The sequence below is a fragment of the Pinus tabuliformis genome, chromosome 4_2 (genome assembly GCF_031772625.1).
Source record: "Pinus tabuliformis cultivar Carrire ecotype Pingquan chromosome 4_2, CPIR1, whole genome shotgun sequence".
NCBI classification, from domain to species: Eukaryota; Viridiplantae; Streptophyta; class Pinopsida; order Pinales; family Pinaceae; genus Pinus; species Pinus tabuliformis.
The window spans coordinates 556,927,757-556,953,830 of record NC_142304.1 but is presented as its reverse complement, the minus strand read 5'-3'; the positions used below and the strand labels follow the sequence as shown (position 1 = coordinate 556,953,830).

Here is a 26,074-nt window from a genome sequence, read left to right as displayed (position 1 = left end):
CGTGAATAGGTTAACTAAGATACCTACATTATACCATCGCATCAAGGCGAGGCTCCAATGCAAGGCAAAACTAACTTGGCTTACACAAGAAACTGTAAAGAGGACAGTGTGGCAATCCCCACCATCTATTCTCCAAAATATCATACATGAAAATGACTAGAGAGTAGTTTATGTAAAAGAAAATCTTGCCCCAAATACCAACAGTGAAAAAGTGATTAAGATTACCATGACTGAATTTACTGAAGAGATGATCAAGCATACTGCACACTTTTTTCCATTACTTAACAGGTTCATCGATCTCCCATATACTAATCTTATTCAAAACTCCAAGCTCCTTGATACCCCCAACAAGAATCAAGGACCCCTCTTGCTCCAGTATGTGCAGGCAAACCACAGGGGCCATGGTAACCTAAACCAAATCCCAAGTTCTGACATCAACATCAAAGTCCAACAAGTGATCAGGACCATGGGTGAGGTAGAACAAAAAACCTTATAAACGAGCAACATTCCTTATCTTTGTCAGATAATTACAGAGAGACACAATGAAGGTAAGAAGCCCACATTTTGAATGAAATTTATGAGATTGCATTATCGGGAATAGGTTAACTAAGATACCTACATTATACCATCGTGTCAACGCAGGGCTCCAATGCAAGGTAAAACCATCTTGGCTTACACAAGCGACTGTAAATAGGACAATGTGGCAATCCACACCATCTATTCTCCAAAAGATCATACATGAAAATGACTAGAGAGTAGTTTCTGTAAAAGCAAATCTTACCCTGAAGACCAACAGTGAAAAAGTGATTAAGATTACCATGGTTAAATTTACTAAAGAGATGATTGGGCATACTGTACACTTTCTGCCATTTCTTGACAAACTTGTTGAGCTCCCATATATTAATCTTCTTAAAAAATCCAAGCTCCTCGATAACCTCAACAAGAATCAAGGACCCCTCGTGCTCCAGTATATGTGGGAAAACCACAGGGGGCATGGTAACCTCAACCAAATCCCAAGTTCTAACATCAACATCAAAGGCCAACAAGTGATCAGGACCATGGGTGAGGTAGAATAAAAAGCCATCTAAATGAGCAACATTCCCCAACATGGCAAACCTCCCGTCAAAACTACCACAAATGTTCCATGAATCACTCCTAGAATCATACACCTATGAAGAAATCCCATCAACAATACTTACAACCAAAATTTGATACTCACTGCCTCTCTTTGGATACACCACCATTGCTACCACATAGGGAGAATTCATAGGTAACATGGGAGGCAAAATCCTATGGCTTTTGGTGAATAAATTATAGACAACAAGGGACCCCTTTCTGTTCTCTGCTACCAACATACCCCCACCTAATACTATAGGCTTACGAAGCCTTGAACATGTTACAAAACAAGGGCATGAAGATGACATGTAGGACATGGGAATAACAACCCACTTGTCATCTATAGGATTATAGGCAACAACAACATTTCTATTACAATTTTCTGCAAACAGAATGAAGAAAAGGTCTTGCAGGGGTAGCCTCTTGTAGGCCATCAGAAATGAATTTGAATACACACCATTGAATTCCAGGTTGTGCAAACTCTCAAAATCCTAAATAGGTTCGAAATCAACAGTCTAGCCAAGATATTCTCCCACAAATGATATGGAATATCAGCTGCCTGCAGTCCTTGTATTTCGCTCTGCTCCTTCATGATAAGAACCAATCTAAAAAGCAATCAAAAAGCCTCCTAATCCCTTAAAAACTTCGCAAGTCATAAGTTCAAGGTCATTTCCCAACATTATCAATTCATCATTGTCCTTGTTTGAAGAATCAAGATAATAAGTTTTACAATTGTATCCAAGTCTCCGATAGCATGCATCTGTACACACCATTGATGAATTATCATATACCACTTTTATTCTCTTGATCTGTAAACTGGGTAGTTTTATTCAATTTCAATAACTGCCTTAATATATATTTCACAATATTCCTGCTGACTGGTTAGTTACCATGTTGTTTGGTCACTTAGGGAATTTCCCATGAAAATACTACGTTCTGCCAAATTTTGAAAGCATATTCTGCAGACAATGTGAGACTAAGCATATTAAAAAATATGACCATATAGTTTGTTGGCAATTCAACAAAACCCATATTCAACATAGGGACTCAAACACAATATATGTGGGACTACCACGGGTGAAAAATAAAATGATGGATTTCAAGTACATTTGCAATAGCTTCTAATTGGATGACACTGAAATTATACCACGATACACAACATTCCCACGTCCATCCCCATATTTGTATTTTAATTTATTTTTGAATTATAATCTGTCTAGAATCAAATAAGAACCCTCGTTATATATTATGAATAGTTAATATAGAAGATATTTTAAAAAAATCCCTTGCATACAAGAGGTCAAACTTATTGTTTTGTAGACAATTTGAGAAACTATCAAGGCTTATAGTTTTATAATGAATCGATTTATCATAGCTATCCTCTCTCATATAATTTCCAATGATTTCCATGACAAGAAACACTTCATCTTTGAAACTGTAGCTCCAGAAAGTGGAGACATGTATTAGCCATAAAGAAGCTCATTGAACTCCTATGGACATTCAAATACTAGGCAAGCTAATGCAGGAAAAATATTCTAGGACGATTTGCTCATAAATATATATATACCATCTCAAAATGAGTAAACCACCAAATTTCTCAAGGTCATCATAATCACCCGTTTCCTATTTATTCAATTACATTCCCATGATAGGTTACTGCAAACAAAAAACTAGGTTTTAATAAACAATACAAACATCACAACTACTAAATATATCCTAATCAGAGATTTATATACAATTACATGTCAAGCTCTTCTAAGGTGCATAAAAAGATTCTCCTAGCATGAAAAGCAAAGCAATTCTAAGGTACTGCAATTCCATTCAAACTGCAACTCCCATTTGAAGAGTAACAAGACTCTGCAAAAGGTAGTGCAATTGGAAGGATGTGATAATGGAAACCATACCAATAGTTTTGGATAACCTACCTCCCAAAACCTCCCAACATATGATGTGCTCCTTGCCACAATTCTTGTTATACACAAAAAATAAAACTTTACGAAAATGTACACATTTAGGATTTCTGAAAAATATTTGTGCATGCAGCCAAACATATCAAAGATGAAAAACTAATCACTGGAAGACAAATATTAAATAGCTCTACCAATGGCTATGGGAAAACCGAAAGCACAAAAAATTAACCCAATACAATGACTTGGAAATACCCTGCCAGTAGTAGTAACCACCTTGCCTCAAACAAGATCGTATTCAAAAAATGACTAGAGAATTTACACATCTGCACAGTAGAATTCACACACTCACACTATAGAATTCACACAGGCACAACTTACACACCCATAGCTCAACAATGAGGACTATAGAATTTCTACAGGCGAATCGCCTAAATTCAACCCTACCCTCGATTTCCTAGAATGGTATAGGGATATTGCAACCAAATATGACCTGCAAACCAGGAAATCGAGGAATTTGTAACCAAATCCAACCTCCAATCCAGGAAATCAGGCAATTGCAACCAAATCCAACCTCCAAACCAGGAAATCGGGCGATTGCAACCAAATCCAATCTCCAAACCAGGCGAATCGGGCCTTTGGATTGTTTATCTACCTTATTTTTATGGCTAAAATGTAATAATGATTTATTTTTAAAATAATTTTTGGACTAACTATAGAAAAGGGGCGCAATATAAAAAAATATCTCCTCCAAAATATAAAACCCCTTAAATTTCACCCTTGGGCTAAGATTCACCCCTAAAATTTTCTATGGATTGAAGCTGTTATTTTGCATGAATAAATATTTGTTCGTGATTATTTTGCAACATGTCCAAGTCGAAATCACCAACAAGAACAACTGGGTATTTGTTCGATGTGTGATGTGTGCTATAAAATGAACATGATGAGTTCAATTATATCATCAACACTTGTATTTGTTGCAATGTATATATTTTCAAGTCTAATTGCTTTCCCTTCAAGATAGAAAGTTGCAATTGTTGACTCAATATGGCTTGTTGTATAAATGAGTTGATCGTAAATATAGTTATTTTTTTTGCAATGTGTGAGAATGCCATGTAAGTGAAACAAGTGTATGCAGTGATATTTGTTTGTAAACATTGGATTTGATGGAAGTGATTTTGTTTTTGTTTCTTGGAAACAAAGGATGTTAGTATTCATTAGATCATAGTCAACAACGATATCCCCAAAGTGTAATGATAATTTGCGTGTGTTTAATGAGCATATTGCCAAACATTCATTTGTTTGAGTTGAATATAAGCTATATTCAAGTTGATAAGAACCACTTTGTCTAAGTCTTTGTAGTTCAGTGGAAACTTTGTCACAAAGAAAAAAGTTTATATGTTCCAATTTGTTTAGCAAATACAAGGATTTAATATATTTGATATGAGACAATGTAGTGTAGATAAGTCCATGTTGCCTAATCCCTTTTGTATCAAACTCCAATCTATCCATTATCAAGCCTTGTGATCAATGTATGGTTTGTGCATATGCTAGTTAAATAGGAAATTGTTCTTGTGTGCATTTTTTTTTTTCTATTTGATTCAATATGCCTACAAATTCTAGTAATAAGTGTCCAATTAGACATTATTCCATCTTTGACCAAGTGGACCATTTTTCTTCGTTGAATAATGCCAACTGCTGGATCAACAAATTCAATCCAAATTGCACCATTCTAAAATGTTGTGGATGCTCTAAAAATATCTTCAACACCATTGACCAAGCCATATTGAATGTCATAATTCCTACCAATCAATTCAACAAATATATATTCTTTTAGCACAATGGTAGTTGGCAATTGCATATTGATGTTGCTATTGCAATTTGTTTTTATTGACTCATTTATGTTATCATATGCATTTAGTGTGATTGTTTCTGTGTTGATGAAAGATAACATTCTTTCATTATGTTCTTGTGATTTTTTGTTTAAGTAGAAGAGATATGGAATGTATGTGAACCTGTCATAATTCTGTGTAAAATGGACATAAATTCTTTGTTTTTTTGTCGCATAACGTCTTTTAGTTCATAAATTTTGACATTGTCTTTCAAAAAAAATGTAAGGAGCAGTAGTTCCTTTAAGAATCATCCAAGAATCATGCATAGGTGCTGCTTGGCACAAGTCGCCACCAAATATTACGTGAAGATTGCCAAATGGAGTAGTTGGAGTATGCATGATTTCATGAAGTCGCTTGCCAATGTTATATAATAGTTAAGAGCCAATTAATGAAGCTTCATATATGAGCAGTGTAGGAATTTACAGGGTAAGTTCCTCAGACAGAACACCAAAGGACACTGCTCACAACCAAATCGCAGATCAATACACCAGTATTTTTGACGTGGTTAAAACCCTCAAAGAGGGAAACAGTCCACGGCCTGAGCCAACGCGGCCACTTCAGGCAATTTATTAATAAAAGAATGAAAATTTACATATGTTTCTCTCATGCACGGATTTCTCTACAAATGACCCTCCATGCGCTTTAAATAGAAATCATGGACCAATCGGGTGTCAAGCCATAGATCAAGTGTCGGTAATACCGAGGAGAGAATGAACCGTTGGATCACTATATATCGTGACCGTCGGATTGTAAGTTACAAAATGTACAATGGTAAAGAAACACACTTTACCTAACTCTATACCTAACTCTATACTAGACCAAGTTGTACTTAACTATTTCCTATGTCTCGGAATATCCTAACATCCCCCCTTAAGAACAACTTGGGATAGGATTGAAGGATTTACAAATATGACACAATAGGAGAAGGAAGGAGGCACTAGAGCCTATCCCCCCTTAGTGACAACTTCCTGAACTCCAACCATAAATCGAAGTTTAGTGAACTTCGCCTCTGTGAGAGCCTTTGTGAAGATGTCTGCAACTTGATCATCTGTTGAACAATATTGCACTTCAAGAACATGGTCATGGATGAGCTTTCTGATGAAGTGCATGTGCAGTTCAATGTGTTTGCTGCGCTGATGTTGGACTGGATCTTTGCATAGCTGAATGGCACTTTGATTATCACACCAAAGTGTAGTCGGATGTTTCTGCTGAAAGCCAAACTCTGACAGGATCTGACGAAGCCACAAGGCTTCCTTACTAGCTTCTACGGCACCACGATACTCTGCTTCTGCTGAGGAAAGAGAAATGGCAGCTTGTTTCTTACAAGCCCATGTAATAGGTCCTGAACCAAGAGTGAACACATAACCGACAGTAGACTTCCGATCATCAGGGTCACCAGCCCAATTAGAATCAGTGAAACCAACCAATAGAGGAGCTGCTTCGGCACTATAATGAATCCCAAACTGAACTGTACCTCGAACATAACGAAGTATTCTTTTAGCTGCTTTCCAATGACTTTCACATGGGTGTTGCATAAACCGAGCAACAAGGCCAACAACAAAGGAAAGGTCAGGACGAGTATGAGTTAGATACAATAGTTTTCCTACAAGTTGACGGTATAAGGTAGCATCAACTTCAGGAGAAGTACAAGTGGCTAAAAGTTTGACTCCAGACTGAAAGGGAGAAGGGGCTGGATTACAGTCTTCCATGTGAAAATGACGTAGAATATCACAAGCATACTTGGACTGGGAAAGGGAAATACCCTCCTTGGATTGCAAGACTTGAAGACCAAGAAAATAGTGTAAGTGTCCCAAGTCTGTCATTTCAAATTTCCTTTTAAGGCTAGACTTCACATGGTTTATAAGGTTGGGATCACTACTAGTAAGGATAAGATCATCAACATAAAGAACAAGGATGATAAGAGAGTTGCCCACTTTCTTGGTGTAGACAGTATTGTCAGAATGACACCTAGAAAAGCCAGATTCTAAAAGAAAGCTATCCATTTTGGCATACCAAGCCCAAGGAGCTTGCTTGAGACCATAAAGGGATTTCTTAAGTCGACATACAAGGTTGGAGTCTGTTTGTATGAAGCCAATGGGTTGTTCCATATAGATTTCTTCATGCAAGTCCCCATGCAAGAAGGCAGATTTAACATCCATCTGATGGACTTCCCATTTGAAAGAGGTAGCAAGGGAAAGAAAAAGGCGGATAGAGTTCATTTTGGCAACAGGGGAGAAGGTTTCAGTGTAGTCAATGCCTTCAACCTGTGAAAAACCCTTAGCAACAAGACAAGCTTTATGTTTATCAACTTTGCCATCTGGTCCATACTTGGTTCTGTAAACCCATTTGCATCTAACAAGTTTTCGTCCCTTTGGTAGAGGAACAAGATCCCATGTATCATTTGCCAATAATGAATGATATTCTTCATTCATAGCTACTTCCCAATCTGGATGGCCTGAAGCTTCTGCAAAGGTGTCAGGATCATAATTTACTGGAGCTTGAGCCAGTAAAGAAGAGGCTCTCTCGAACTGAGAACGTGTGCGTCGCTGATCTGTAGGATCACCGGCAAGATCACCTGCTGCATCTCGAGTAGCACGAACCCATTTTGGAAGCTCAGGAGCTGAAGGAGGATCCTGAGATGGTGGGGGAGGATTGTCATCCTCACTTTCATCATCTGAAGAAGAAATGTTTTCAAAGGTAGAAGAGATAGGGAGAGGTGGCACATCCGCCGGACTAGGCTCGCAGGCCGATATATTTTCATCAAATTTTACATCTCTTCTAATGATAACATTTTTGGACTTAAATGGAATAAGTCTATAGCCTTTGACATCTTCAGAATATCCAACAAAAGTACATTTTTCACTCTTAGGTTCTAAAGCTTTATGCTTTTCATCTAGAATATGGGCCCACGCTTCACTTCCAAAAACACGAAAGTGACTTACATCTGGTTTGATTGAGCTCCATGCTTCTTTTGGAGTGATATTCTTTAAAGCCTTAGTAGGAGTACGATTTATTATGTAATTTGCACAGTTAATTGCTTCTGCCCAAAAACTAAGACCAAGTCCTTTAGATTGTAGCATACAATTAGCCATTTCCTTTAAGGTGCGATTCTTCCTTTCAGCTACACCATTTTGTTGTGGAGTATATGGAACAGTATGTTGCATTTGAATTCCATTCTCAGTGCAATAGTTGATGAATGTGTTTTTAACATATTCTCCACCATTATCAGATCTTAACTTAAGAATTTGATGTCCAGATTGTTTTTCAACAAAGGCCTTGAAGGCCAAAAAAGTGTTAAATACTTCACTCTTGAGTTTTAAGAAGTATACCCAAGTGCGTCTGGAGAAATCATCAATGAAAGTTAAGAAATACTTGCAGCCAGAGAATGACACAACTGGAAGTGGACCACATAAATCACTATGCACAAGTTGTAAAGGGGCTGAGGCGTGCCAAGAGGCACGTTTTTCAAAACTGTCCCGATGATGTTTTCCGAGTACACATTCGAAACAAACACCATCTCTGCAAGATACCATAGGAAGACCTGTCACCATATTTTCTTTACATAGATGCTGAAGGGAGCGATAGTTTAAGTGACCAAATCGCTCATGCCAAAGTTTGCACACTTCATCGTTATGAGCAACAAATACTGAGGGAAGATTTGATAACCCAAAGTTGTGAAACTTATACAACCTTGTAGAATCATCAGCAATGCCAGTAGCCAAAATCTGTTTAGGATCTCTTAAGTCCTTGATTACAACATCATGAGGTGAAAATTCAACGATTTTACCTTCACCTGAATGAGTTATTTGATATACAGATAGAAGGTTGCAGGATAAGGTTGGAACACATAATACATCATTAAACTGACCATTGTCTAGATGAACAGTTCCAGTCCCTACAACATTAAGAGATCTATCATCACCAACATATATATTTTTGGTGTTACAATCATTTAAAGAAGAAAACATGGCTTTGTTTTTGGCCATGTGATAAGAAGCTCCAGAATCAATGAGCCACTCATGAGAATGAGAAGAAGAAGATACATTTAATGCATAGCCAGACCGAGATGCTTGACAACCACATGCAGAAAGTGCCATTCCTGAAGATGAAGTTGAAGTTGAAGATTGCCCCAAATGGATGTTATGCTTCTTCATTGTTGCTTCCAAGGCTTCCATCTTCTTAAAGCATTTTGATTCTAAGTGGCCATCTCGATTACAAAAATTGCAATGTCTATCAGTCTTCTTCCCTTTGTTTTTATTTGTCTTATCATTTTGTTGAAATGATTTTTCATTTTGGGGCTGAAATTGCTTAGGACCCTTGTTTGGTTTAAGACCATTCTTTTTAGGATATGACTTCTTAGGATTCTTTGAATTTGGTTGCTGCTGGGCGGCTAACGCTTTCTTGGAAGAGTTTCCAAGATTAAGAAGACCAAGGTGTAAGAGTTTTTCTTGTTCTCTTATTAAAGAATCACAAAAAGAGTCAAAGGAAGGGGACTTGTAGTCTGTTCCTTGAGAAATGAAGGCTTCTCTTGTAGAATGGAAGGTGGAAACAAACACAGAGTAGGCTGGTCCCAACTTTGTAAGAATGGAATAGATAAGGTTACTATCTTCTTTCTTAACTTTAACACCTTCCAAGAGATATCTAAGGGTCTTGAACTTGGACAAGAAATCTTCAATGCAAGAAAAATTATTAGGGTCCAATGTAAGGAACTCATTTTCAAGTTGATGGGCTCTAAGTTCATTTTTAATCCCAAAAACTTTATTGATTTGTTTGATTGCTTCATCAGGAGTATCAAGTTCTGCAATATGGCATCTAAGATCTAGAGAAATAGACATCCCTATCAATCCACGTGCTTGATCTTGCCTATTTTCCCATTTAGTAGCCTTATCTTCATCCTTCGGTTTCTTTTCTTGGCCTGACGCTATTCTGTAGAGACCTTTACTTCTAAGTAAATCCTCAATGTAGGCCAACCATTGGAAGTAGTTGGTGCTGTCAAGGGTAAGTTGGTATTGACTTTCCATTTCAACGGAAACTGAAGCTAAAGATGCTAAAACTAAGTGTTCCAATGGATAAATCTCGAAAAATTAGGCTGGTTTAAAAAAAACGGCTCTGAAAACGGCTTCCGGATGAAGAAGTTATGGCTTTTTGAAAAAAAGTTGTTGAAGTTGCTGACGAGGTGCGGGAATGTGCGGAAATGAAAAAGTCCGCCCCCGCAAAATGGAGACTTGAACCCAAGACCTCTACTCTCTTAGAATAGTTTTGAACCAATTGAGCTATACAAAAAATTTGAGAGAGAGAGAGAGAGAGAGAGAGAGAGAGAGGGGGGGGGGTTGATGCTTTGGGTTGCGTCCTTGCTTTGAGAAGGCTCTTCTTCCCTACAAAACAAAAAACACAACACCCAACACGAACATGCAAAGAAAACGAACCTTACGGCTCGAAGTTAGCTTTAGCCAAAAAACTAAATATTTTCAAAAATGAACCTTGCGGCTCAAAGTTAGCTTTGGCCGGAAACTAAATATTTTCCTCAATGTTTCTGATTTTCCGAGATCACCCTAAGGTGCAGGGAAAAGAGCATATGCATGAGAAAAATCCTTCCTTTCTGTTTCTGATTTGCCTAGATCGCACAGAGTCGCAGGGCAAAGAGCATACACAGAAATGAAAGGTATAGATCTGGTAATAAAAAAAAGCTAAAGAAACCGAAACCGAAATAAACAGAGAGAAAATAACAATAAACTGCAAATAAACACTGTATACCTCCAGATCTTAAAAATGACGCAGCTAGGGCTACCGGAAACCTTTTCGCGTGAAACAAAAGGGGTTCCTCACTGGAACAGATGCTCCCAACACAACAGAGCAGTCCTCTCGGCCCGAAAGCAGTCAGAAACAACAAATCTAGGAAACAGTAGTCGGATGCAGTTCTACCGGCTTCAGATTTGGATCACCAACGGACGCGGCGCTCAAATAGCTCTGATACCATGTAGGAATTTACAGGGTAAGTTCCTCAGACAGAACACCAAAGGACACTGCTCACAACTAGATCACAGATCAATACACCAGTATTTTTGACGCGGTTAAAACCCTCAAAGAGGGAAACAGTCCACAGCCTGAGCCAACGCGGCCACTTCAGGCAATTTATTAATAAAAGAATGAAAATTTACATATGTTTCTCTCATGCATGGATTTCTCTACAAATGACCCTCCATGTGCTTTAAATAGAAATCATGGACCAATCGGGTGTCAAGCCACGGATCAAGTGTCGGTAATACCGAGGAGAGAATGAACCGTCAGATCACTATATATCGTGACCGTCGGATTGTAAGTTACAAAATGTACAACGGTAAAGAAACACACTTTACCTAACTCTATACCTAACTCTATACTAGACCAAGTTGTACTTAACTATTTCCTATGTGTCGGAATATCCTAACAAGCAGGAATTTAAATTGTTCATATCCTTTAGTCAATATATCAAGTGTGGTAGAGGTCAATGGCATCATGTCACACGATGAAAGAGGCAAATGCAAAGATGAATGTACCGTGACACCATTTGCAATGTATGCAACCTTGTCTGCAATTGCAACTATGATACCCTTTTTTTTCAAGGGGTCACTTTGTAAGTATTTTTTATAAAGTCACACTAGTGGATGGTAAGGTTCATGTGCAGTGATTTTTTTTCATGTTCCTGCACCTCCAGTGATAAAAAAATATAACGACTTCCTGGATTGTTTTTTTTCCATAGTACTATTTGTTTTATTATTGATTGTTGTTCTTGATTTAGGTGTCTCCGAATTTCATGATATGCTAGTGTGTCCAAAACAAAGGGATGTTTATTGAATTCATTGGTTTTTGTATATCCAATTTGGATGTTTCTAGATCTCACTTTCTCTTCCAGGTCACGTTGAATATCATATTTTTCAATAGAACAAGTATTAATTCCATTTTTCAATGGCAAGTGAAGCAAAAATATGTCCTTGTCTTTGGATGCAATTGTACTCAAAACAATTTCGATGTCACCCCATGATGACACTGAATGTTAAAATCATTTTTCAGTAGCATAGACAATGTGTTTTTGGGACAAGTATGCCTCAGTCCATGTCTAATGACCCTTCTTTAATATGTATTTAGATTTTCTGTATGGGATGTAGAACATCATTTTTTATTTACAATGGTTTTTTGAGTCCATTTGTTCATTGTATCGAATGAACCGTATGACACATGGGCATTTTTTTATCTAGTGGATAGTGATGGCCACTCGCCTATTCCATGTAGATCTCCAGTTGGTTTCATCCATTTCCTTGTTTATTGAAACATTTTCTATTTTTAGCTATTTTTTGTGTCCTGAACTTCTGGAGCAGTTTTAACCCCCTAAACGACGTTTTTTTGAGGTCCACAACAGAACCATATCCATAGGTAGGTGCATGTCACAAATCCTATAGTACTTAGAGAGATATTTCCAACAAGGTATCATGCGCATCAAACATAGATAATATGACCAAGCTATGACCTCAAGAATTTGGTTGCCTAACTAACCCCAATGAAACCCACAAAACCCTTGGCGTTCCATCTCCTGGGGTTAGGGTTTTAGTTTTTTATGGTTTTCCCTTGTTGTTCAATAATAAATGGGCCATTGAGCCTACTTGTAACACAGTTCAAAGGCATGTAGCCACCACATCTCTCCTCAGAGATAAGCTACCATCACCCGAGCAAGTTTATTTCCATTTTGTTTGTAAGCATATTTCAGTTTTTGATATTAATGGAATGAATGGTTATTTATACTACATCTCTGTATTTATGGTTATATATGTAATTTGTTGTGTTCTTGTTTAAGTTCAGATCAAATTTCTTTTTGTTTTTGTTGTTGTTGTTTTCATGGTTAAATATGAGGAAGCATATTTTGCCAAGAAAACTTTCTCAAGTTTATTGGGATGTGTGACATATTTATTAATCATTGTCATGCAAACAATATATTCAAAATTGTCGGGTTCTTACTGCAATAGAACATGCCTTTTAGCACATATGCTTGTTTTTCAGTTGGAGCAGTGTTAATGAAAATTGTCTTTCTAGAGGATGAGTACAAAGGAAATGAAAGAGCAATGTGGACTGCTAGTCGACTTGACATTTGTTGCATATTTAGCAATGCATTTCAAAGTTTATGAATAGTCTGAAAGTAGATGTCATTGTGCAATCCATCTTTGTCATATACGAGCTACAGTATGTTGCTGCGGCATAGACACCTAAAATGAATTGAGCATCTGTGTTTTCTTGCCACAATGGCGGTTTGTTTTTCGCAAATGAATTTATCCATACATCACAAGGATCTCTTTTGAGTGATACAATAGGTCGAGTGATACAAGAGCGAAGGAGCAACATGTCCTCATTTTTTGTAATTCCAAGTTCAGTTAGGAAAATGTCGAATGTTATGTTTTTTGAATAGACTTTGTTTTGTAGAAGAGAAGAAATATTTCTTTACATTACTTGATTCTCACGGTTTTCATTCAACAAAGGTTGTAAGATACAAGTTTCAACAATTGTTAGCAAAGCGAAACCAAATATACATGTATAATGTCTATGCTTTTTGCAATTTTTTGTGTGGTGATGAGTTTGAATTTGAGCCATTTTATCTGGAAAAAATGTTGAATCACATGTCAAATAATTATCAATGAAATCTTTGTCCCTCTGATTTGGAACTCTATGATAAAAAAATAATCACGCACATGACCAAACAATTCATTGCCGTTTGTAATCAAGGCGCATAGTGACAAGAATCTATGTCTATAATATCGACTATAAATGACTGGATGATGTCTGATCAATGTGTCAATGCATTGATCAGTAGAGTTGTTACTATGTTTTGCTACAAAACCAAGAGTTTGTTTTTCAATACATTTTTCAATGGATCCCAAAGATGCTCAGCACTAGTGAATGTGACAAAGAAGGTTGGTGGGCCAAGTTGTCATATCATTGAAAATATGTCATTTGTATATGTTAAAATTAATCAAGGGACATTTGAATGCTTTTTGAACATTGATATGCAATTGGTATTGCAACAATCTTTGAAGGTTTTTTTATTCTTGACATCTTTGGCAAGTAGTTTGTGTCATATGAGTTCTCCTTTCCGAATAGAAATCCAAGTTGAGCTGGAGCCCTGGTTTATCAATATACAAATTGGTTTAAAAAATATGTTCATAATGTGGCTTGAGAAGTCACTAGACATGTGCAACAACTCCCATTGTGAAATTTGTTGATAGGATAAGTGATTGACAACATCAATAGGTCGACTTGATCCATAAAATAATGTCGAGAGGTTAAGTTCTTCAAAGAATTTGTCTTGAAAAATGCCTAGGGGCTAGAATCCTTCATAACATGTAATTGGTATTATTATTGTATCAAGATTATAAATAATGTGGGAGTCTGAGTAACCATGTACAAGTGTTTCAGTTATCGACTCTAAATCATTATCAAAATTTGGTGAATCTAGTTGATCTAATGTTGGTTCAGTGTTCTCACGGTTTTCTTATTTTGATCAAATTGTTTTTTCCATTCCTTGTTGATTACTATTTTTTCATTTTTGTAGAAATAGGTGTTGTACAAGTAACATAAAGAAATCATTAATTTTTTGGGTCAAATGTTCCTTGGCAAATAAGCATTTTTGTACTCTATTTTTCTCTTTAGCATAACTGCAACTGTCATGCATTCATCAATATCTCTAGGTACAATTGTTTGAACCAAATTGGTAGGAACATTTATAATTGTGCATGTTAATCCAATTTGTGATATTTTTGTAACCAAGTTGTCTTATCTGCGCAAAATCCATTCTTGATGCTACTAATCTTTCCTCTAGGTGTGTCAGCTGTGCAACAAAGATCATTTTGGTTTCAACAAATATACAAAGGCAAGGAAAATGTAGGTATCTTTTCATTGAGTATTGAAATATTACAATATTTTAAAAGTTGTTCATCCATTTTAATGTGTTTGACTTTTGTTGTAGGCATGAGATAATGACAAGTGGACAATGTAGCTTTATGAATGCGTCCCATGTCTTTTCCAAAGTACAATCTATCACAAATGCAACATGCAATTGTAGGCGTGTCTTCGATTGATTGCATATATTTATCAACTGCTTTATTTGATTGCACATGCTTTTTCCATTCTTCATGTAGCAAGGCACCTTGTGCTTGCATTACATCTTTTAATTCATGCAAGCACATCGCTTATTCGATCCCCTGGAAGAAGGGACAAAGCCTAGTTTTCTCTTATGTTTGTCCATTGATGAAGAACGATTATCTTGTTTAGATGATGTGCAATTTTAGTCACTTAAACAAATTTTCTTTTCCTTAATGATATAATGTCAATTGTATGATATTTCAATTGGGTACAAGATGTAGTAGAAACAAACTCATTGTATAAAAATATGCCTAGAAGGCACATCTGTCATTGAGTTGTCATTTTCCCTTTTCGACATTACTTGGAGCATTCCATGTATGTTGTCATTATGGCTAATATTATCATAACTACTAATTTGCAAAAGTGCATGGTAATGTGCATGTGATGTGGATATTGGAAGATGCAAAAGGTACATGACTTTGGATGAAGTGTTTGATGAATACAATCTCAAAGAAATATTCCTCGTTTCTCTTTTCTAGATGCATATGTTTACATTATATATTTCACATATCCATTGTATTGCAAACCATTTTCCTTCTATATGTCCATATGCATATGGCATCGATAAGTTAATAATATAACCTTGCCACTCATTGATACATTGTTCCTTCTCAATGGTCCTAGCATGCAAGTGTTCCTCCAAGTAGTTGATAACTCTAATGTCATTGCAAATGAAACAATTGTTAAAAGTTTGTGCAATTGTTTTTTCTCACCGCAAACATATCAAACCATAGTGCAATTGTATAAATAGATTCGAACAAAGAGTCATTGAAGTCATTAACAAAACATCCATAGATTGCGAAGCCTTGTTGCAATAGGATTTGATCAATTGACAACATGTCAAATTGTCTAGATCGACATTTGTATGGACAAATGCATGAGAAATTGATCTAGGAATTGTAGTTAGAATGTTTGTTGTGCGATACAACAAGAGTGGTACAAAGTTGCGACATACAAGGTTATGGTTATGTAGCAAAATATTGGACTGATATCCATGAGTCTCTTGATTGAAGCGAAGATATGGTTGTCCATTTATGTATAGAAAAACATTCAATGGAATTGGAAACCAATCAAAGAACCATTTGAAACAAAAGGCATCTCCCCATAAGATAATTATAGATGGAGCATGAACAAAAGGTGTAGAAAATCCTTGCAATTACGTTTCAATATCATTAACATTGTGAGGTTCTCGAAGAAACTCAGTGTCAATTTAGTTCACAATGATTACAAAGCAGCGCATGTTGGTGATATAAGCAATGTCAAAATTGGTTTACAATTCCTTGTCGTATTTTAGCTGAAGTATAGCAGAAATGAAGAAGAACAACAAATGAGTCAAATAAACAATCATCAGGATAATAAGAAAAATGCTCCAATATATATAAATTGAATCTAGATAACTTGTGATCGATCTCTTACACATTGGTCTCATTCAATGCAAATGTATTTTTCGTTTTGATTAAAACATTATGACAAGTTGTGCAAAACAACACTACTCTATAATGCAAAGAGCAAAAATACATTGAATATTCAATCACCAGGCATCATTGTAGAGTGTTAGGTTCCTATACCAATAGGTTTCATTTTTCATGATTGACCTAGGAAGTGCTAAATATGTTCATCTTTTCATGCTGCAAAGGTTCCATATTTTGTAAAAAAATTAGAGAGAGTTAAAAAATGTAAAGAGGGTATGCCCTAAAAGAAAAATCAAAGGGCAAGAAAAATCAATTGGTCAGAAAAAATGATAAAAATGAACCCCAAAGAAAGACCATGAAAGTGGCTAGCCCAAATGCCACTGCTAGCTGGATGGATGGCCCAACAGTTCAATCCGGACCATGCCATGTTTTAAATTGCTTGTTCTAGACTAGAGAATGGATATTTCTCCAAACAGTTCAAGCTTGGCAGATCACTAGCTAGGTAGAGAAATTAAGGAGCCCAACTGCTCAATCTGGGCCCTTGGAAGAGATAAGAGTAGATTTAGATAGGAGGGCAATCAAAAGAAAAGAGGATAATCAGGGTTTGCAAGTCTAAGTGCACCCATGCAGAAGGAAGAAAAAATGTTAGGTTTATTAGGCTGGGTAGGTAGTTTAAGGTTGCAGAAGCAAGGTTTGGATCACCTGATGTGTTATCGGTCAGAGCTTGTCTCATCAATGAAAGAAATGTCAAAGCAGTTGTTTGATGGCAGAACTATGGAAGCATGTCTAACTCCCTTTCACCCTCCCCCTAAAAGTTTCTTACTAACACCCCTTAAGGACCTTGGGATCTGCCTAATAAGTCCTGCTCTCACTTCATTTTGTCAAATACTAAGTCAAGTTTTGGGTTTTCTTAAGGAAAAGAAGCCACATTTCTTGTGTGAAAACCTTTTCTAACACATTCCATTCACTTCTAAGTTTTCCTTCATAAACTTGGGTTCATGCCCCTACACTTTCACTCCACAAGGTCATATTAACTCTTAATTCTATTATATAGCTCCCTAGCTACTTTCCCACCCCTATTGCTACAAAAATTATATAAAATTCCAAAACATATTACATATCCTACCCTATAGCATTATAGCTATGTATATATAGTTTTGGGGAATAACAGTCCATTTGGGACTATTATCACCCCTTCCGCGTCCTAACTCCGGAGTTAACCTAACATTTGGTTAAGTTAATAACCTGTTTCCTCACTCCTTAACCCATAACATTTTACCATTCTACCCTATCGCGCTCATCGTTTAAAGTTCTGGTTTAAATGTTTATTTAAACATTAAACGTTACCCCGACGTATGCACATAAACCCACTTAACCAAAGTTTTCCCCCGCTGCATTCTGAATAATATTAAAATATATGGGCGGGTCCCTGCGCCGTATCACCCCGCCATGTTCGCGTCCTGTCAACTATTGATCTGTGCCCTGTAGATCTGACGGCCTAGGTGAATTTCAGAGCGCCCCCGACATACGGGAGTTAACTTCCGATAGCTCGGCAGTTTTCCCGCCGTACAAAAGACGCGTGTCCCGTTTTGATTGTATCGGGCCGCCTCTGACAAATACCGCCCTCGTACAGAAGGCGGTCCGATAAAACCACAAACCACCTTCTGTCTTCCCGCCCCTGACGTCAGTGCCACGTCGCCGCTCACGTCACTTTCGCGTCAACTTGTCGCTGCTCCGTGTCACCACCACCTCATCCCCCTTGCGTCCCCACCTTGCCACCGTGTCCTGTGCCACATCATCGGCCCCATCACCTGCCACGTCACCCTGCCGTACCTGGGACCCACCAATGATGTCATGCTGACGTCATCACAGAAAAGCGCCAAAAGCGCCAAATATGCCAAAATTTTCATAAAAACATGTGTTTCGACCATTTTGTTCATTTTTATTGGACAAGTTGGAAGCACCAGTGCATGCCGTTTTACGTCGTTTGTCCGCCCAAATGCAAATTTGACTATCCCAGCCGCTGCCGCCTGCAACTTCAACTCAATTTCTCGCCATTGAACCAGCTCGACACCCTCGGCTCTATAAAAACCAGGTATTTGCCCAAATTCTACCTGTTTACCCCTGTTTTCGCCGGTTTCTCTATTTTTCTTTCTTAAAACTCTGCAACTATCCAAACCAAGCACATTTCCACACCTAAATGTAGCCTGAATTTACTCAGTAACCCTCTGTTCACCAGGAACCCTCCGAACCCGCGACAACTTGCAAATTCACCATTAAAAAACGTTTTTAAGCTCGGGTTGCCAGCAAAACTCCATACAGCTCAGCATTCTCCCCTTTTACCACATTCCACTGTAAAAACTTCAGTAATTGGGCTGAGAACTATCCCCATTTCCCTTTGCAGTTTGCCCATAATTTTTTTAATCCCTGTCAATTCATCAAATAAAAGATAAGTTTTTCAAAAACTCTGCAAAGTAACCTCTTTATAATAGCCACAGACCTTGAAGTTTATTGCCTCATTTGAACTCATTGTGTAGCTATTTTGCAAATCCTCAGAAGCCCTTTCATCAGCCTGTTGTTACACTAATCCTGTTTCCAAGGATAAGCACATATAAACCTCAAAATTGCCACTCCCACAGAATTAAATATTGCTCCCCTGAATGCACCACATAGGAACCTGGAATGGCTGCCCCTTGCTGACAGAGATTACAAAATGAAGGAAACAGTGGAACTCACCAACAAATATCACATTGAAACCTTTTGTGAGTTAAGAAAGAGATATAGGAGCAATGCTGATATCCTTGGTATCTAGGAGTCCAATCTGCCAATTTATTATCTCCCACAAGTTAATGTATTCCCTGACCTTATCCATCAATGCTGTGAAAATTATGATCCCACTCAAAGGGCAGTTTTGGCTCCATCTGGGACTGTTTTGTTTCACATCACCCCTCAAGCCATAAATAGGATGCTCAATTTTGAGCCAACAAAGCCTTTGGTTCCTCTCTCCATGAAACTTTTGTTGGACCAAGGTGCCAAGCTGCTGTTATAGACATTTTTGTGCCTCGCAGCATGGAGCATGAAATGTCAATAATTACAGGGATCCTCAGTCCCTAAACATGTTTTTCTTACCCCTAGAGGAACAAGGTCAGCAAACCACAGCACTTCCTATCAGTTCTCTACCTGAAAACACTCAAAAACAGGCTATTTTTGGATCATGTCAGCTGCTCCACTGAGAAACTGCGCTGAATGTCAACTGCTCCTCCTTGTACCTGCGCTGAAAGTCAACTCTAAGGAAGGCTACCTGCGCTGGGCGAGATTGGCCAAGTGGCACAGTCATTCTGCAAGGTGTCAATTGCCCAGGAAGCTTCCAAACTGACACTTGGTTCAAGGAATTCGCCCTGTGATGAGTAAGAGGTACTTGATCTCCATGTGTAAGCAAGGATCTCCAAGTGGACTTAAGAACTGAAGATTAACTGAAGAGGGAGAGGACACAAGGCAACTTTATGTCAGTCTCAAGCTGACTCATCCTTTCTCCTTCTACCCTATATATAGAGCTCTTCTATGAGGTCTAGGGAGGCTGGAATTTTGTGCAAAGCAAGGAAGTGCTGTTGGTTTACAGTTAGAGCTATTGGATGATTGCTTTTATAGAGGAGAAGAGGAGATTTCTTGCTGCTGGGGAGGTGCTGCTGGATTGGAGCCATTTATGGTTGTAACCTTCTCAGAACCTTTTTCTTCTATCAATAAAGCTTTGATGTTCTCCTATATACTTGTATTGCAATGATGTATTGTTTTTATCTGTATATTTGATCCATTCTAATCCATGCATCAGTTATGAGTACATGTTTCTTGTAGTTTCCCTCTCTTGTTTTTGCAGGATCTTTGTGTAGTTGGGCCGGCAAAAGGAGCAAGGAGCTGGGAACAAGAGGCAAAGAGAGAAGACAGGATCGACAAAAGCGAAAGACATCGGTTGGTCAATCTTTTCTTCCTTCTCTGTACTTTCATAAAGGAAAAATATCAAAGCTTTACTTTCAGTTGTTGCTAAGGAACTATCACCCTTAGAGTAGGGATAGGGTCATTCCGAGTCGGATACTTTTCCCCACAACAAACTGGCGACTCCGCTGGGGAGCCTAGTATCTTGTTGGTGTTTGTAGTATCTTTGCTATTCATTTCCTGAACAAAAGAGTACCAAATCGAAAAGCTTTTGACTATATCAAAAGCGAAGTAGAGGGGCTGCTACTCTTGCTCATTTTCTGAGTAGGTTCATGATTTGAAGAGCTGATCTACAAAAGACTCTTGTGCTCTTTGTGATAGCTTTTCATCCTCTTGATCATCCCTTAGCTTGTACTTGACCTATAGCTTTTTATTTCAGCAAAAACAGTGAATTTTTGAGCTTTTTTATGACCCGGAAATCCTTGTAAACGCAACTCTCGTGTCTCAGTGCAGGCTGTCCAAAGGCAGTCTGCATTTCAGCGCAGGTACTCCCTTCGGGAATTGCGCTGAGAGTCAGTTTGACAGACCAGAGCCTGCGCTGGACCAGTTAGCCAGTGTCTTGCTGAGGTTTCCCACTGAGTCTTGGCCCTGTTTTCACTGTTATTTTGCTGCTGATTGCTTGTCATTTGTACTTGCTGTAAACCAACTTTCCTTGAAATTATTCCGCCTCAGTTGTATGATGAAACTGTGATTGTTCTTTCAGTATTTCTTGTTTCAGTTACAGTTTCCCATTGTGAAAAGCAAACCAGTATAGCTGTGGCCTCTTAGATCCTGAACTGTAAAAGTGTCTTTGTGATCTTAAGAGCTAGTTTTGTTACTGTTCATGGCCGTTTGAGTTTGTTTGTTTTTCATTTTTGTGGTTTGAATCTATACATTTCCAGTGTCTAAACAAGTCGATCTTAAGGTGTCTTTTGATTTTGGACAAGCTTGTTTACTTTCGCTTGAAATTAGATTCAAAGTTATACAACAGTTTCCTTTTTTGTCTTACATCAACATTAAGGAAAAAGAAAAGAAATATCTGCATTGTGCATGTGCATTATTGACAGTTTGCATGTGATTTAGGAAAAAAAAGCATTTAGTGTGTGTTCTATGATCTGTGAGAAAAGTTGATGTCTTTCTTTTCCCTCAGTAGATTAAGGTTTTCAAAGTTGAAAGATTGAAAAGTTTTGCTTCTCATCTTAGATTGCATTTAGGAAGTTGTATACATACATCTCGTGGTGATCCTTAAAGGCAAACTGCTAAGCAAGATCAACATTAAAATAAATCCAATTTACATAACAACGCTTTGTAACATAACGCAAACATCTAGAGGTCTAGGTAGAGACGTGTTCCGGCGTCGTTAAACATAGTGACTGTCGATCTCTACGAAGGTGGGTGATTCCTCCTGAGAGTCGGTAGCACTAATACGGACTTGTGCTCCCACGTACCGTCGCGTATATATTGGGAGACCCCTATAGGCAATTATCCTTTATCCATAGGAAGCCGTGTCGGCCGCCCTACTGATCGCGATGCAGTGAACACAGCATTCACGAAGATCGACCACCCGTACCGTAAAACGTATTCTGTGGTTTCGCGAAAAGTTTGGCACACCCTCTGCCTAGAACTCCAGAGCAGTTTCTTTTGGACTTTTTCAAACTCTATAACTGAAAAAGTCCAACCGAGCATTTGTCACTTCGGGCTCGTTAATACATCGAAGGCGACTAGAGTCATCTTTAGCTTTTTCTCGACTCTTAAAACATGAAAAAGCAAGTTTGTGTCTAAAAGCGTCGTTAATAAAATTTATTTTAAGCGGAACAAAATCACCTGTTATTCCCACGTTGATCTTTCAGTTGAAAAGTATGGAGCCCACCAACCAAGGAGGCAACCTTGGTGGAAGTCCAAATCCCTTCTCCTCTTGGGGAGATGTTGGTGCGCCTCATATGGCGACATTGTCACTTCCAGGATTGACAATTGGCCTACCTGTATGGCTCTTTTCAACTAATGTAGTCCAGATCGCCACTAATCCTGAACAGTCGAATCAACAGTCAGAACAGTCTAGAACTACCCACCAGCCTTCCACTTCTTACAATACTTCCTCTGATCCTTCATCTTCGCAAGGTAGAGCTGGCAAAAGTCAACCTCCCAAGGAGAAGAAGGAAAAGAAGAAGAAAGAAAAGAAGCAGAAGGAGCCTATGGCGAAGGCGACTGGGGGCAAGCAGAAGACAGCTGACAAAAACTCACACACTGCACCGACCGGGCCTAAATCGCCATGTGTCATATGTAGAGGAGACCATTTCCACAGAGATTGTCCCTGTATTCCCCGGATACTAAGGGACTGGTCCCCTCGTTTGCACAATTCGGGGGCATCAACCTCTGACAATCAAGTTGATTGCTTTCCGTCAACCAGCGAAAGTGAAGGATCAAGACAAAAAGGGGGAGTAAGATTCCCCTGTATGTTGTGTGAAGGCAGTCATGCCATCCACTGTTGTCCCTTCTTAGACGAAGCGAAGAGAGTTTTGGAAGATCGTCCGGTTTCACCGTTAAAACTTCCTCCTGGATACAAAAAACTCGTGCCAAGTCCTTCGTTGGTTGAAAATACAGCTGGCCCGCTCAAGTGGTCGGCTGAAGCGTTAGTCACTGAAAATGAACCTACTGAATCCAGACCGGACGAAAGTCCAAAGGTCGATACGGCAGTTGACCCGGTTCTACCTTCAGAAGTTTCATCTTCAAATGACACCGTCGCCGAAGAGTCATCTTCATGCGACACCCTCACTGAAGAGAATAAGGATGACACCATCCAGGTTCTTTTCATTAGCACCGACTCTGATGAGCGTCAGGGCAATGCGCCCATTCCTTTATCGCAGGAAGGAACATCATCAGGGTCATACCCGGCCGTATATTCGGTCCCACCACCAAGCAACCTGGTTGTATCCTTTGATTGGAATCAACTAGGCAGACCCCGGTTACCAGCCAGTGTACCATTCAGAATCATTGTCCAGATCTATAGAATGATTATGGCTGGTACTATCATTGATGAGGGGGCGTCTGTGAGTATCCTTTCCTCTGTTGCTTGGAAAGCACTGGGTTCCCCGGCGCTTTTACCTGAGTTAAGAAATCTCTCAGGTTTTGATAAAGGAACCAGTCGACCATTAGGAATCCTCCCCAATGTGCCTGTTACATTGAAAGGGAAGACCGTCAATTTGAACGTGATGGTCGTCCAGGGACCCTTGGATTATAACCTACTCCTTGGACGTGACTATATTTATTGCCTGGGAGCGATAGTCTCCTCACTCTTTAGAGTAATGTGTTTTCCACACGAAGGGAGGGTGGTCAAGCTCGTAGACCAACTTTCATTTCCGGGATCTCGCATCGCAAATAGTCAAATACCAATCCTAAATGGTCTGTTCACTCAAGATATGCCTCCACCCCCAGTCCTCCTTCCCGATGAGTGCGAGTGATTCAGAAAGAAAGACTGGAACCCAGGGGGCATGCACCTTGGTCTGCTTCGGGCAGAAGAAACCCTGGGTATAAGGTAGAATTTCCGCAGAAGAATATGACTAGTCCGTACCCCGTCCGTGGATGGAAGAGGGGTTGTTCTGGAATAGTATTCTTTTGTTAAAGTTATGTGTTTGGCAAAAGAGTCATTCACCTTTGTCTAAATAGGTGGGCACTGCCCAAGTGGGAATTCCCTTATTGCTACAAGTAGTAACCATCTTTGGGGAAAAGCAAGCCTCACCCATTAAAACAAATGTTTTGAAGGATAAGTAGGGGCAGCCTCCAAAGAAAGAGATTCTATTGTTGTGACAGAGGGTAACCATCTTTGAGTAACCCAATGATAGACATTGCCGAAGAAAGAGATTGATTTGCGGCAGCAAATAGAACCCTCTTCGGATAATAAGAAAGAGACAAGCCTCCCTCAATAATACCAATGTTTTGTCTTTGAGTAGTGTTCTTCTCTTGTCACAAATAGCTGTTCGTTAAAAGTTGGGCCGACGGGAAGACTGAGTACCGCGTAAGACCCCTTAAAATAACGAGAAGACTAGTATCGTTAACATTAGATTGGCAAGATGACAAGTAGCTGTGAACACCCAAAGAAAAGCAGAGGTAGGGGAGAGGAGGGGCAGCCTCGAAATTCTATCCTATGTCTGGGGGCATGCAAACTTTTGGAATGTGAGCGAGGGACGACTATTTATTTTTTAAATTTTTAGGTCCTCCCTTTAAACCTGTAGGTCTAACCCTTTAAACTCGTGGGATTAGCCGATTCCGACCTTGCATGAAGAAAGTCTGTGGGGCAAAGGTAAAAACTTGCCAAAATTGGAGCATAGCTTCGTGAGATAAAGCTCCTTAAAAAATAGCTATCTCACAGGAGGCGTTCTTATTCTATGACTGGTGTATCGAGCAGTTTTAGCACATAGTTCATGCTCGTTAAAAAATAAACGCAAGATTCGAGCAGTTTTAGCACATAGTTCATGCTCGTTAAAAAATAAATGCAAGATCCGAGCAGTTTTAGCGCATAGTTCATGCTCGTTAAAAAATAAACATAAGTTGTGAGCAATCTTCCCCTAGAGTTCAAGCTCACCCAGAAAAAATGAACCGGTAAATAACCTTGGTGAATGTAACCTTTGACAACCATATTAAAGCCCTTGGTCGTGTTCTTGCAGTCTCACCTCCATCCGTTCATTTGGCCAAACGTTCATCTCCATATGTTTGTTTACCCATTTTGAGGAACAGCTGCGAAGAGTGATTTCACTTAGCCATCCTTGTGACACTGCCGTGATTGGAATATTCCAACTTGTACCTGGAATCTGCTGCTATCCCTGTTTATCACTCGTTCCTCAAAAGACGAGTCTTCTTTGAGCTCTTTTCACTGACTCGTAAAATATGAAAAGTTTGTCGAGTTTTGGCCTTCCAGCTCGTTAAAGCGACCGGAAGAGCTATCCCTCCTCTAGATTTTAATCTTTTTGGACCTGAGGGATTATTGCACAAAAAGATCGAGCGCTTGTTTTGTTCGGCTCGTTAAAGCAATCGAAAATTCATCCCTTCTGTATTGTTTTATACTTTTTCGGACTTAAGGGATTAGATGACGAAAAAGGAATTATGGAGTTAACTTTCTGTACCTTTTCAGACTCTCTAAAAATGAAAAGGACCGAGTTTTCCTTGTCGTTAGACTCGTTAAAATGATTAAATAGCGACAAACTTGTCTTTAGACGAGAACGAGTTTCCCTATCGCTAAGCTCGTTAAATCATAGCGATGGGCTTGCCCGAAGGGCAGGTTATAGAACAAGCATATGTTATCCTCCTCAAGCTTGACAAAAATAAAGAGGTACTGGTCAAAAATGACTGGGGAAAAATTGGGAGAACATCAAAGCTTAATGGTAGCAAGTCGCTCTTGAACATGACACTTTTCTTCCGTACCACATCGGGTTGGGTTGTTTCATTCACCGGTCTCTTCACCATGGTCTTCGCCAAACCATCCACATTTTGGGGTAATGCTACCGATCCATCGCATCAGTGTCGTTATATGTTCAAGAGAGGTCATTCTGAAAGTGTCAACCGTGTCCCATCCACTGCCATACATTATCCTTCATCCATTCATGATCGCCACCCTGAATCA

At 38.8% G+C, this 26,074-nt stretch overlaps 1 pseudogene; it reads right to left on the bottom strand.

Moving 5' to 3' along the window:
• Nucleotides 1-620: 620 nt before the first annotated feature.
• Nucleotides 621-26,074, bottom strand: part of LOC149170474 (F-box only protein 6-like) — a 56,769-nt pseudogene continuing 31,315 nt past the window's right edge.